This window comes from Leptonychotes weddellii, chromosome 12, assembly GCF_054177405.1.
Source record: "Leptonychotes weddellii isolate Sample4059 chromosome 12, ASM5417740v2, whole genome shotgun sequence".
Classification (NCBI taxonomy): domain Eukaryota; kingdom Metazoa; phylum Chordata; class Mammalia; order Carnivora; family Phocidae; genus Leptonychotes; species Leptonychotes weddellii.
The window spans coordinates 39,706,847-39,722,386 of record NC_138380.1 but is presented as its reverse complement, the minus strand read 5'-3'; the positions used below and the strand labels follow the sequence as shown (position 1 = coordinate 39,722,386).

The window sequence follows — 15,540 nt, the reverse complement described above, 5'->3', positions numbered from 1 at the left end:
ACTATCTCCTAATAAAATAAAATACCTCTTATCATTATTCTATCTTTTTTTTTCATTTTTACAGTATCAATCTTAGGGAAAATTACTTACTTTTGTTCCTCAATGACTTTACTTTTACTTCACACTAGGTAAGTAAAATTTTTTTAACAAAAGCGGTATTTAAAAAGGGCAACTTTAACAAAAGGGAAAAAATCTGACTTTTCTTAAAATTTGGTCATCATAGGGGTACCTGGGTGGTGCAGTCAATTAAGCGACTGATTCTTGGTTTTGGCTCAGGTCGGGATCTCTGGGTTGTGAGACTGAACCCCTTAACAGGCTCTGTGATCAGTGTGGAGTCTGCTTAAGACTTTCCCTGCCCCTCCCCCTGCTCGCTCTCTAAAATAAATAATCTTAAAAAAGTTGGACATTATATCTGTGTTCTTTATAATTAAAATGTATTGTAGCAGCTACATAAAATTTTCTCAATTCTAAAATTCATTCCTCCCTCCTTCCATTTTAAATGCATAAAATTGGGAAATGTCTTATAAAAAGGTATTCCCCCCCCACCTCAGAAAAGCTGTTAGTAAGTTAATGGTCTTATAATTGATGGCATCTTCAAGTAGAGTAAACAGTATTTCCAAATAGTAAGATACCTCCAATTTTTCACATCCAAAAAATAATATAGTACCTGCAGAAGTATCTATTTATCTATCTATACACTCTATATAACTCATAAACACTTTGATCACTACCCCCAAAATGTAACTGTAATGGTAGTTTGAGGGTTAGTAATCTTTAGATGATTGTAGTCAAATTTAAGTAACCCTTCCTTTCTGCTGATCCTTGATCTTAAATAAAGAAGATGCCACAGAAGTTGCCTGCAAATCTCTTTCTTCATTTATAGAAACCAAAGCATACAATATGCTTATGGTTTTCCTTTGATGTTTAATATCTGAACAGGGTTCTATATTTCTCGGAAAGCACTATTTTAAACAAAATCATTTTATTAGCTTGAAAAAGAGGAAGGAGAATGTGGAAAAGTACCGTAGAGTTTATAAAACATTTGAAAAGCCCAAAGGAACACAGAATTCAAGCAGTGCAGAATACATTTTAACATCTGGGAATCTCAGCTCTTCTTGTCACATAGAGCCAGGCAGCGCAATTCCTGTTCCCCCCACCACCAAGTTTGGCTCATTTATGTAAAAAAAAGATAAGGGGAAAAAAGCCAGTGTCAGTAAGTAAAAAATAATTGTCTTTCTCATGGTCTCTACATATTTTATTTAAACAAAACACAAACAAAAACAGAGTCATCAGAAATTTGATAATGGCCAATTTTAGGACAGTATTTTTGATAGGTAAACCTACTAGTTCATGGATTCTATGCAAATTTCAACTGAAGGTCCTTCATTCCTCCCGATCCTCACTGGCAATCTGACCAGAATGCATCCTTGTTCAGAGATAATATCACATAAAGTGATACTGTTGTCCCAATGTAAAAATCACCCCATTGTCTCTATAATTACAGAAGTGTCAAGAGTAAGGCATAAATGCCAGCATTCTGGCACTATTCTAAGGAAGACACTGAAAATTAGGGCAGGGTATTTTTAAACCAATCGGCTTGTAAACCTATACTTGGTATATAATGTTCTGGCTCACTTTGCCAGCAGTCATCTGTTGCAGATGCTTCAAGAGAAGAGCTGTTGGAAAAAACACATCAAGTGTAGAAGACACGTTCAAAAATAGAAAATACTAGCCTGGAAGTATGAACCCTCTTCATAGGAAGTTTTGAAGTTCTGAAGTCTTTTGAATTTTTAATGTCGACTAGAAAGTGTGGAAATCAGAAAATAATTACTCTGTGTGCTTTCACTATGAGGTTAGGGTCTCTGCTCTAACAGTGTTCATTACACAGAATATGTAGGACAAAGCTAAAGACTGAAACAAGAGGTAAGAACTTCATTGGAATAGCACAAACTTGATAACTGAAGAGTTTTAGTGATTGTGATTATTTCCTTCTGAGATCATTAACTTTACCTTGAAAAGACAGTGACAAATCAATGACTGAAAATTCCTATGTCTACATGAAAAAATTTTACTTGCCTTTATACAAGTTTTAAAGTATCTGAATGCCAATTGAATATTTTTAAAGGCCCACTTTGTCTTATGGGAAAGTGAAAAAGATTAAGTTCATCAATATCATTGGCTTAAAAAGTTGTGATCCTACTTCAGTTGTGATACTTGCAGAAACATTTACAGGACACAACAATAAAGTAATGAAATTTTGAATGGTAAACTGTGTACTACTTACATAAGAAAAGGCACGCATTACTATAATATGGACAGAGTATCAGCAACAGTACTAAACTTCCAAATGAATCCATTTTTTGCTGCACTTTTCCAGCAACCTGTAATTACTGGTCTTAAGCTTACTTATGTTTTTAATAATGACACTTGGGTGATTAGCACAAGAAAAATCAAACATAAGTTTGTTATTTCAGTAGCATTGTACATCAGTTTCTTGGATCATTTAAATAATTCTCCCTAATTAGATTTTCAAGGCCGCAGTGAAAAAAAATATACAAACTGGAAAGTGAAACTTTCTAGATACAGATATGAGACAAAAATGAAACTGAATATTCTCAGGTCTTTCCTGAGCCTGTTGGGGGAAAGAGAAAACAAACTGAGGTGGGAAGGGAAGAGAAGGAGATAGAAGAGAGGAAAAATAAATTTCAAAGGCTAGTTATTTAAAAATTGGCAATTTATACCAATTTTCTTAAATAGTAAAACTTGGCTTCTCAGTCAGAATTTTATGGATACTTAAGAAAATACATAATTTCAGAGCTCAGAATTTATTCATATATGCTCCTCACTCCCCATGGCCTTAATATCTAATAGCATTTTTCAAGCTGAGTAAACCAAGGCACATGGAAATTAAGTTATTTATACTGATTACCCTTAGCGCACTCTGAGTTCTGTCCTTGAATTTGTCCTAGAACAACAGCATAGGTGGTAAGCAATATCCAGAGATGCAGGGGCTTGGATACAGACTGCCAATAAAAACCAAGTAAACTGCTTTAAGAAATGGTCTGCTGCATTATCTAATTCTCCTGATTAAAAAAAACAAAAACAAAAAACAATTATAAAAAAAATAAGGTAAATCCAATTATTTAAAACTAAGTTAGCCACAACATTCTAGGGTTTTATAGCAATATATGCTTGAATCTTAATTCTCAATATACAATTTGTTATAAACCTTAAAGACTGTAAATCCAGCTTTTATCAATTCATAAAACATACCAATAGAATCCTATTCCATAATATCTTAGATAAAACAAGCACAAAATAAAAATTCATTATCTTTATTACTAGGCATAATATACGGTTCCTAGACCTGGGGACACAAAGCATGTGGCAATCAGCAAAACTGAGTCACAGAGCAACTAAATGAACAACAAAATTGGATCTTACAGTGCCTTTTTTTCCTTTGAAAAGAGATTTTTGAGGATACATTGCTTTTTCTCAACATGTACATGTGAAACATGAAGCTCTTAAAATTAGATGTTTTAAATTGTTATTTCGGAAACCCAAGACACTGCAAAGTTTTACATATTCATATCTTTGCAAACTGTAAAGTTTTATATTATACTGCTTTATTCTATTTTTATTTCCTTAATCTGTATTTTTAAATGCTTACAATTTCAACAAGATACTGAACCAAATAAGAGTCTATAGATAAAGTTAAGCCAGAGAAACTAATTGGTTTACATGAACTGTACACACTTACCCTGAAGGTAACCGGACAAGCTACGCCAGCAAAAGAAAATTCTTCCTGTCTGAGAAGTACTAATATAGCACAAGGTGCAACTGAGGGCGGTTCCAAAAGCCTTGGCTAAGCTCTATGCAAAAATGGTCTTGTGATGCATTAATACACAGTGCTTTATTATGCTCTGGGTGACACTTGCTAGCTCTGAGCTAACAGTCACCAGCCAGTCTACAGAAAATGATCAATTGAAAAAATGTGACAGTTAAGAGAAGGTAAATCTGCACTATTAGGGCTGGCAACTTGCTCTGCGAAGAAAAACGGAACCTCCATATTAACACTTAAAAATACTCCCTTCCTCATCCTGTTTTTTGGCTGTCAGTGTACTTGTGGTATGTGCATTTTTCTGTATGAATATTATATTTCAATACAAAGTAAAAAAAAAAGTAGGTCATGGTTGCTAGGAGCTGGGGGAGAGGAGAATGGGGAGCCACTGCTCAATGGGTACAAAGTTTCAGTTTGGAAAATGAAGAGTTCTGGAGATGGATGGGTGGATGGATGGGTTGCACAATGTCAGTGTATTCAAGGCCACCAAACCATACACTTAAAAATAGTTAAAATGGCAAATTTTATGTTGTGTGTATTTTATCACAATTTTAAAAAGATTACCTCATTTAAGACACAGGAGAAAAGACATGATGCATGTAAGTGTGGTCACTAGAATGTTAAGAGCCTTTACTGCAGGGCACTGGAATTTAAGTGATTTTTATGTTTTTCTTCATATTGCCTAGACTGTAAAATTTATTTGCTAAAAAAATCTGGACATAAATGATGAAAACTCATTTTTAAGGTTAAAAAATTGAAAAAAAGTGATTCTCCTGTTAGAAATAAAAAGTCAAATTGTTATGAAGAAAAATATTTTTAACTTTTAAAGAGAACCAGGCTTGCTTTTAACCCGAGTAGCAGGACTGCAATCTGCTAATACCACATGTCAGGGCCTGATAGATAAGTTATGCTACAGGCCCTCTGGGAAGCTTTATCATTAGGAACAGGAGGAAGCTACACTTACGTAAATAAACTTTTATATCTGCCTTCTCTCTTCTTTTTTTTTTTTTTTAAAGATTTTATTTATTTATTTGAGAGAGAGAATGAGAGAGAGCGAGCACATGAGAGGGAGGCGGGTCAGAGGGAGAAGCAGACTCCCTGCCAAGCAGAGAGCCCGATGCGGGACTCAATCCTGGGACTCCAGGATCATGACCTGAGCCAAAGGCAGTCGCTTAACCAACTGAGCCACCCAGGTGCCCCATCTGCCTTCTCTCTTCTATGCTCAAGAGAAATCAAACCCACATAGCATTTCAGTAATCAAACTGTGAAGTAGCATGCTCTATTAAAAACAATAAAAAATTTTTTTAAATGATTTTTTTAAAAGATTTTATTCATTCATTTGTCAGAGAGAGAGAGAGAGAGAGAGAGTGCACAAGCACAGGCAGAGGGAGAAGCAGGCTCCCCGCTGAGCAAGGAGCCCGATGTGGGGCTCCATCCCAGGACCCTGGGATCATGACCCCAGCTAAAGGCAGATGCCTAACCGACAGAGCCACCCAGGTGTCCCTGTTTAAATGATTCTTTAAAAGGCCACTAACAAAGTATCCAAACTTGGTATCTACCAAAGGTTAAAATGGCACTGCTATCTTATTTTAGTAAGATGAGAAGATTCGCAATGAAACATTCCTCTATGAGGAAAATCTTTTATATTTGACTAATGGAGGCTCAAGGGCTACCAAGTGATCCTTTTTGAAAATATTCCTGTATTATGTATGAATATGATGACTTAACTGTCCTGTAATATATGAATATAGGTAGCAATGGTAAGAATTTTAAAGATATCACTTAGACAGATGACTTAAGATTTAAGTCATTCTCAACAACAACAAAGGATGCTGGAGTCAGAGTTCTTTCTTGGAGGGCTATTTAGAGATCCTATTAAAAGCTTCAGAAATATACATTTCCCTTGACACACCAATTTTATATCCTAAGGATTTTAACCTAAGGAAATAAGGCAGTACACAAAGATTTAGTTGCAAAGATATATACTATAGACTTCTATAGACTTGTTTTTTTGTTTTTGTTTTTGTTTTAAATAGGCTCTACGCCCAGAGTGGAGCCCAACATGGAGCTCGAACTCATGACCCTGAGATCAAGACCTGAGCTGAGATCAAGAGTGGGATGGTCAACCGACTGAGCCACCGAGGCGCCCCATAGACTTGTTTTATAATACTGGGAAACTGTAAACAACCTAAATGCCCAATATCTAAATGTTCATTAACATAAGAGAAGTGAATACATTGTGGTATACACATAAAATATAAGATTACACAGTTCCCAAAAATGATTTTTATAAATAGCTAAAATTTATTGTACGTTTACTGTGTGTTAGGTACTTCAAACACTTGACATACTTCATCTCATATAACACTCATAACCCCAGAAGGTATGTGCTATTATTATCCTCATTTTTCAGCTGAAGAAATTAAGGCAGTAGCTGAGAAGTGGCAGAACTGGATTCAAACTCAGGTCTCTCTGACTTCAGAATCCATGCCTGTAAATCACTGGACCCTACGGCTCTGTAAGACCGATATTTACAGATATACTCAGGTGTACATGATCTACAACTGAATGAGAGTATCTACAGCAAGAGTCCAATTTTTGGGCAAAATTCTTTATACAAGCATAGGAAAGTCTAAAATAGAATATATAAGATAGTATCAGATGGGATTAAGGGGCCATTTTTATTTTCTGAGTTTTATAAAATGAGTTCCTTGGGAAACAAAAAATAGCTTATTACAAATGTTACAGTAGTAGCATCAACCATGTCCATAATCAGAAAAGAAAATTAAAAAAAAAAAAAGTACAACCGGAGCTAGTCAATATCATGGGTGGATTACTTGAAACAGTATTTCTACAGTGGAGACAGAACAAGGAATTAATCCAGTTGGCTCTAAAGCAAAACAAAAGAAAGATGGCTAGTATGTTATCAAGGGGGTGGAGGATGGCTTTGGCTCTGCTGGTGTTCTGCTCTGCTAGCCTAAGGAGAGAAGAGAGGAAATAGGAGCATTGCTCCCTGCTTAGAGGGAACTTGTCCCACAAGATCAGTTCCACCCAGTGTGTATAAATGCATGGGGTGGGATGGGATGCCTGGTGGGCCGTCCCTCCAGGAGTGACTAACATTTTTCAAGCACTTTCTTAACTTGTCAGAATCTCAGAAGCATGCAATGGCCTTTTATACACTATGGGACCAAGGGCACGCTGCCCTAAGGTGGCTCACTTTATTTATTTTTTAAAAAATTTTATTTATTTATTTGAGAAAGAGCGCAGGAGTGGGGGTGGGGTGGGGTAGGGGGGAGAGGGAGAAGCAGACTCCCCACTGAGGAGGGAGCCCAATGAGGGGCTCGATCCCAGGACCCTGAGATCATGACCTGAGCTGAAGGCAGACTCTTAACCGACTGAGCCATCCAGGCGCCCCAAGATGGCTCACTTTAGCATCAAGATTATTTTGAGTTAAAGGCAAGCAAGATCCAGCAGATTTAGGAAAAGCTCCTTACCCCCACTCTCCCACCCTCCACAACTGCGTAAAAAGAATTTAGATAAAGGTCCTGCTCCAGGAAGAGAGCTATCCCCAGAGATAACTACATTATGCTATGAATTAGGTATAGTGTGTGGAGAAGAACCTAGCAAGGCCTCTTTGATCAAAGTCCTCTCTTTGTCCCACCATTTCCAAGTGATCTAACAAGTATCTGTTTACCAAACATTTACTTTTTCATTCTTTCTGAGGATTGCATTCCTTCCCTTTGAAGACCCAGACCCCTACACCCCCTTCTCCTTAGTTCAGAATGACATATACCTCATTTTGCCTGACAGTGTTTGGAATTTCTTTGTGCATTCCCCATATGTATGCTAGTAAGTTTGATTTTTCTCCTGTTAATCTGTCTCATGTCAATTTGATTCTTATTCTAGCTAGAAGGACCCTGAGGGGACAGGATATTCTTACTCCCCGACAATACATTCTATTTATTCCGTAAAGCCTTATGAGAAATATAATACTTCTCCCCTTATTACTGGTAAGGAACCTAAGGTCTGGAGAAGTTACTTACTACTTATGTGACTTTTCTTCTTATTATATCATGCTGCTTCTAGACAATAATATACACATTATTTACATGAGAGGGCCAGAAATGTCTGTGAATAAGAATAATGTTTTGAAACTGTGCCAAGAAAAAAGAACAAGGACACAAATACAAGCAAAATACTGAGTAAAAGAAAATGAATTTTGTTTCAAATAGCTCTAAGCTACTGTGTTCTGTTTTGTTTTTGAAAGGGAATATAAAGGATTTAGAAGTAAGAAGATGTAAAGGGAGGCTTTTTTAGCAGCACAATGAACTGTGATCTCTGGACTCTGACGGGCTCCTGTTTGCCTTGGCGTTTCTTTACTCTTGGTCATACAAACAGAAATCACTCATAAAGCTCTGAAAGGAAAAGCTACACCTGCAACTGACATGCCAAAGAGCAGATAAGTTCTCCTACAGGACTCACATCTTTGGAAGCTTTTTCTCCCCTTATAACACTGTAATTGGCTGTCTTTTATCAATGGAGAAAGAGATACGCATTTGTACTTCTGAGGAACGAGTTACAACGTTTTAGATACTGTCAATTATTCAACCAACTTGAAAAGCTAAAAATGACCACTTCATATTTTGCCATTAAAGAGTTTCTCAAAATTTTGAAATACTGAAAAAACAAAAAGCCCACAGAAAATCAAATCTTAAACCTTAGTAACTTATTGATTGATTCATTCATTTTGCCTTTAATCTGGGGGCAGGGAAGTAAAGGGAATAAAAGTACTACATTAATTAATAGTTGAATGTGAAAGAAATCACTTCATAATTCTACATAAAACCTGTAGTAAGGATAATTTATTTCTCAATTATCCAATCTAAGACTTAACTACTAACTCACTTAGCTTACACAATCCAATTATTATTTGGCTATGGAATGTATTTTTAAACTTCAATCTGAACTTGACTGACACTCTAGGAAATTATTCCAAACAAAACAATAAAATCATATAAGGAAACCATTCAGGTGAGTCCTCTATAAGGACTCTTGCAAAACTTGCTCCTGCTAATTGCTGTAATTGCTGTATAAATAGATTATTTTTTAAACATGCAAAACAACCATCTAGGCATTTGACTTCTCTTAAAACTTCTCTAAAGAAGACGTCAACGAACTTCAGCACTGTGACTATTCAAAACAGAATTGAAACAGATGCTATTAATGTTTATATGAGTGTGATTTTTTAAAATTTATTATTTTTTTATTTAAATTCAATTAGCCAACATATAGTACATCATTAGTTTCAGATGTGGAGTTCAGGAATTCATCAGTTGCATATAACACCCAGTGCTCATCACATCATATGCTCTCCTTAAATGCCCATCACCCAATCTCCCCTCCAGGAGCCCTCATTTTGTTTCCTATAGTTATATGAATATGATTTTAAATGTTTAAGGAGCAAAAACAGAGATGAAACAATGAATTATTACATTTTGGGGAAATGAACAGGAAGTAAAGATTTTCTGTAAGTTTCTTCTTACATTTAAAATCATTCCAAAAACTTATCCTATTAGGTGACTGTTAGTGAAGTTGATTGCTGCATTTATGAATTTGTATACATATATGCAAACGGAGGAAAACCTATTCTAATCTCAATGCATTTCTTAAAAACTCTGCAACAATCTAGGATTGACTTAATTTTCAGAAACTCGAAGTTCTTGAACATAGTTTATATCTTTTTAACTTAAAAAGTAATAAATTCTGTAGTTTAAACTCCTTTAGAGGCAATGACATTTATGTTGCAATAGGTAGGTCAAGTTCAAGAAACTTGGATGTAAGAAAATATCATAAACAAAGGAGTCTTTCCTAGCTCTCCTCTCAAAGGAAATATGTTCTAATATTTCAAGACGCTTAGCACTGAAATTGTTTCCATTTTATTATATCTGGATCTCTGTGCCTGAAATGGAATAAGAAAAACTTTGTTTTAATTTTGGACTCCTTCCATAACACACAGTTGGCATTCTCTCTGTTGAAAAGAAACAGTATTGTTTAGGATTGCTATTTGGGTATGGGTCATATTAAAAATGGCAAAAATGGTTATGTTATTGGTGTATTATATCTGGTACCTCTAAATGGAGAGTACAAAGACTTAACTTACTATCTTCTTTTTGCTATGCCGGATAAATGCATTTAAAAAATAGTAAGGTAAATGGGGCATCTGGGTGGCTCAGTAGGTTAAGTGTCTGCCTTCAGCTCAGGTCATGATCTCAGGGTCCTGGGATAGAGCCCCACATAGGCTCTCTGCTCAGCAGGGGGTCTGCTTCTCCCTCACCCTCTCCCCCCTGCTCATGCTCTCTCTTGCACACTCTCTCTCTCTCAAATAATTAAATAAAATCTTAAAAAAATAGTACGGTAAGAGGGGCGCCTGGATGGCTCAGTCATTAAGCGTCTGCCTTCGGCTCAGGTCATGATGCCAGGGTCCTGGGATCAAGCCCCACATCGGGCTCCCTGCTCAGCGGGAAGCCTGCTTCTCCCTCTCTCACTCCCCCTGCTTGTGTTCCCTCTCTCACTGTGTCTTTCTTTGTCAAATAAATAAATAAAATCTTTTTAAAAAAAATAGTAAGGTAAGAAAATGATGAAGTAAATTATTTGGAGACATTCAAGTTCATAAACGAGTAACTTGTAGCAAAGAATTACTTGAAATTACATGGATGATAAGTGATAACTTGAGTTTTAAAAGTATGTAAATAGAAGAAACCACAAAATATACTCCTTTTGAATCATCTTTCAATATTAATAAACTCAGTATGTTAAACCAAAGTACTTAATTTAACCTATGCAAACTCTTGGTAATGTATATTATATCCAACAAGGGAATGTGTGCTCATCAGAATAGACCTTATAAAAATAGGTTTATCGGAGAATGGCCTTCAAAGTACTTTTTATGGTCAAGTGTCATGCTGGTGAACTCTTTCAAACTTTTAAAGAACAGATGGCCCCATGCTAGATAAACTGTTTAACAGCACATAAAAAAAGGTTAAGATATCCAATTCCATTTATGAAACTAACTAGTATAAAATCCTGAAACAAAGCCTGTCAAAAATAGTACAAAAAGAGGAAACATAACCTAAGTTCACTTATGAATATAGATATAAAAGTCCTAAGTAATAAACCAGTAAAAAACTAAATTCAATAGCACAGATAATCATTGAACATGGCTGAATCAAATATATTATAAAAATCAATTAACATTCATCACAGAGGAATAAAAGGGTCACAGGTGTCTCTATTTTCTTCTTCATGCTCCTTCGTATTTTCTAAATTTTCTGTAATAAATCTATATCATACCCAGAAGGAAACAAATAATATTTTTAAAAGGTTACATGTCCCAAAATATAAGAAAGCAGAAGTGTATATAATGCTACTATATCTTTTGACAAAATAGACATGGCATATGTTAAGTCATGTTTATGGAAGGTAAAATGAAAATTATCTCTTGAGGCAAAATTCCACCTTACTACGTTTTCTGGAGTAGCCTTCCTCATTCTTTGCCTGTGAGATAAACTAATGAGTAAGCTACACAAACTACTTAAACAATATGCTATATTCTCCTCCCACCCTGGATATCGAATGAAGTCATAATGTGTAAATGAGGAGTCATATACAAATAAAGCTCTGTAAAGCATTATAAAGTATTAGGACATGGTTTAAAGAAGCCATTTAGGTGGGTGGGGAAATGGGCTAAAAAGATAAAAAGGGATTAAGAAGTACAAACTTCCAGTTATGAAATAAAATCATGGAGACAAAAAGTAGAGCACAGGGAATATGGTCAATTGTAATTGTAATAACTTCGTATGGTGACAGATGGTGACTAAACTTGTCAAGGCAAGTAACGTGTAGAATTCTTGAGTCACTATGTTGTACACCTGAAACTAATGTAACACTGCATGTCGGCTGTACCTCAATAAAAAGCAGCAGCACCAACAGCAGACACTTAAAGATTTGAGAGGAGGGTCATACATAGACTACGCAAAAATAAAAGTGAAAACAAAAAAAAAACTTGGAAAAATACATTTCTAACATATTTCTACAGTTAAAAACATTTTATAAAAGCCCTTGCAAATCAAGAAAAAGAACGTAGAACAATTCAGAAAAGAAGAAAATAAATGGCCAATTATTTTTAACAGTTCAGTTTCAAAAGTAATGAATACTTAAAAAAAAACAACTATCATTTGGCAAAAATAAGAAAAAAAAAAAAGACACCTATTCCCAGGAAAACAGGGAGCTAGGTACTTGTATATACTGCTAGTGGAAATGTAAATCAGTACAACCTTTTCAGAAGGTAACCTGGAAGCACATTCAAAAGCCTTAGATTTGTACATGCCCTTTGATCCAGCATCCCACTTAAACAGTCATGGACTTGCACAGATGCAACACAAATGTTTACTGACCCATTATTTATTATAATGAAAAGTGGTAAACAATCTAAATGTTCAACAGTAAAGAACTTGCTGAAGAAATTATAACACCTATATGATATAAAGGAATATAATATAATCACTAAAAAAAGTATAAAATTAGGAAGGAATAAATTTTTTTTTTTTATTTGAGAGAGAGAATGAGATAGAGAGAGAGAGCATGAGATGGGAGAGGGTCAGAGGGAGAAGCAGACTGCCTGCCGAGCAGGGAGCCCGACGCGGGACTCGATCCCAGGACTCCAGGATCATGACCTGAGCCGAAGGCAGTCGTCTAACCAACTGAGCCGCCCAGGCGCCCCAGGAAGGAATAAATTAATAAGTGAATAATCTTGGGGCGCCTGGGCGGCTCAGTTGGTTAAGTGTCTGCCTTTGGCTCAGGTCCTGATCCCAGCGTCCTGTAAAGGAGTCCCGCCTCCTGCTCTGCTCAGCAGGGAGCCTGCTTCTCCCTCTGCCCCTCCCACCCTTGTGCTCTCTCTCTCTCTTTTTCTCTCTCTCTCAAAAATAAATAAAAATCTTGGGCGCCTGGGTGGCTCAGTCGGTTAAGCGTCTGCCTTCGGCTCAGGTCATGATCCCAGGGTCCTGGGATCAAGCCCCGCATCGGGCTCCCTGCTCAGCGGGAAGCCTGCTTCTCCCTCTCCCTCTGCCCCTCCCTACTATTTGTGCTCTCTCTCTGCTCTGCCTTGCTCTCTCAAATAAAGAAAATCTTAAAAAAAAAAATCTTAAAAAAAATAAATAAGTGAGTAATCTTATTAAAAACAATGTTACAGTATGATCTCATGTTGGGAAAAATGATACTTAACAGTTATATATAAATGAATCAAATGCATATAGAAGCTTTATCCTTTACAAAAAACCATGTTTCCCATACGACTTTAGCAAAATTAAATTTCAGTAACTGAAAATGATATAATTATATATGCCAAGCTTGTAAGTATGCTACTCAGGTCAATTTACCCATCTACAAATTATTATAGCAGGCAGGCAGGGATTAGGCCCCAGGTTAAAAACCGTTATTCAGGGGCACCTGGGTGGCTTAGTCGATTAAGCATGACTCCGGCTGGGGTTATGATCTCAGGGTCCTGGAATGGAGCCTTATGTTGGGCTCTGTGCTCAGCGGGGGGCGCCTGCTCCTCCCTCTCCCTCTGCTCATGCTCTCACTCTCATATAAAAAAAAAAAAAAAAAAAGACAAAACCAGGGCACCTGGGTGGCTCAGTCGTTAAGCATCTGCCTTCAGCTCAGGTCATGATCCCAGGGTCCTGGGATTGAGCCCCACATCAGGCTCCCTACTCGGCAGGGGGCCTGCTTCTCCCTCTACCGACTCCCCCTGCTTGTGTTCGTTCCCTCTCTTGCTGTGTCTCTCTCTGTCAAATAAATAAATAAAATCTTTAAAAATAAATAAATAAATAAAAAGACAAAACCATTACTCAACATTTGGGATAACGCTGGATATCTTTCTATTCTCAATCTTTTAACTTGAAGGATGTATGATGCTCTAACTAGACATTCTTCTTTTCCAAACCTGAGAGCTCAAAGAGAATATTGTTTAGAGACAATTGTTAAATCATTACTTAATCTGAATCTCTTACAAGACAACATCATGTCTAAAAGAAAGTCGGTTTGGAAAACAGTATGGAGGTTCCTCAAAAGGTTGAAAATAAAGCTAACCTATGACCCAGCAATTGCACTACTGGGTATTTACCCCAAAGATGCAAATGTAGTGATCCAAAGGGGCACGTGCACCCCAATGTTCATAGCAGAAACATCCACAATAGCCAAACTATAGAAAGAGCCCAGATGTCCATCGACAGATGAATGGATAAAGAAGATCTGGTATATATATATAATGGAATACTACTCAGCCATCAAAAAATAAAATAAAATATTGCCATTTGCAACAATGTGGATGGAACTAGAGAGTGTTATGCTAAGCGAAATAAGTCAATCAGGGAAAGACAATTATCATATGATCTCGCTGATATGTGGAATTTAAGAAACAAAAAAGATCATAGGGGAACAGAGGAAAAAATAAAACAAGATGAAATCAGAGAGGGAGACAAACCATAAGAGACTCTTAAGCATAGGAAAGAAACTGAGGGTTGCTGGAGGAGCGGGGGTTGGGGGATGGAGTAACTGGGTGATGGACATTAAGGAGGGCACGTGATGTAATGACCACTGGGTATTATATAAGACTGATGAATCACTGACCTCTACCTCTGAAAGCAATAATACGTTGTATGTTAACTGAATTTAAATAAAAATAAATAAATTTAAGAAATAAATAAAAGAAAGTTGGGAAAAGCTTTGTTTCACGAAAGGAGCTGAAAAGAGAATTAACATTTATTGAATACTATGTGGTAAACAGTTTGAGACTGTATGCATATCATCTCTTTTTTAATCTTAACAACCCACATAGATATTTAGAATATACTGTTGGAATTCTCCGAAAGTATAATTATTTAAAACACTAAGTGAAATAAAAAATACAAACGCAAAGACAGAACATATTCCTAATATAATACCCTGAAAGAAACAAGGGGGCAGAAGATTTTTTTAGGTGAATCTTATCCATTCTGGAGAACTGGAAATTGAGACTTAGAAATTGTCCAAAGTTAAACCATCGGAAGGTGGCAGGGCTGAGTCAGAACCAAGGATTCGCCAACTTTTATTAAACTCTCAAACATTATATATTTATGACTTCATTCCCTAACAAGATATTCTAAAGTTCAAATCATCAATTATGTAACTTATTAAAGAACTTACTTTATCTTTACTATATAAGCCACAATACTTAAAAAGCACAGAATAACTGAATAATTATGGAACACCAGATAGATTTCCCCATCCTACAAAAACTAGGCCTATGTGACAAAACCATGTACATACACATGGATATCTCTCTATATATACATCATATTATATATATACACATACATATATATGGTACATAGTTCTGCACAAAGAATGAAATAGAATAAAATATTTAATTAGCTTGGAAAGAGATAAAATTTTTATTTTCTTAATTTTTTTTTTATTCTTATGTTAATCCCCATACATTACATCATTAGTTCTAGATGAAGTGTTCCATGATTCATTGTTTGTGCATAACACCCAGTGCTCCATGCAGAACGTGCCCTCCTCAATACCCACCACCAGGCCAACCCATCCTCCCACCCCCCTCCCCCCCAGAACCCTCAGTTTGTTTTTCAGAGTCCATCGTC

At 36.3% G+C, this 15,540-nt stretch overlaps 1 protein-coding gene across 6 annotated transcripts in view; it reads right to left on the bottom strand.

Annotated features, from left to right (window-relative positions):
• NT5C3A (5'-nucleotidase, cytosolic IIIA) overlaps positions 1 to 15,540 on the bottom strand; it is a 50,486-nt gene that overhangs the window by 15,737 nt on the left and 19,209 nt on the right. The window contains exon 1 of one of the 6 annotated variants that reach the window (XM_006728872.3): positions 3,761 to 3,841. The exons of 4 other annotated variants lie outside the window; for them this stretch is intronic. The gene's annotated coding sequence lies outside the window, so the exon portion shown is untranslated. Of the gene's footprint in view, positions 1 to 2,929; positions 3,252 to 3,760; positions 3,842 to 15,540 lie in introns of those variants that run through there. One more of the 6 variants, XM_031021630.2, reaches the window with a different exon arrangement.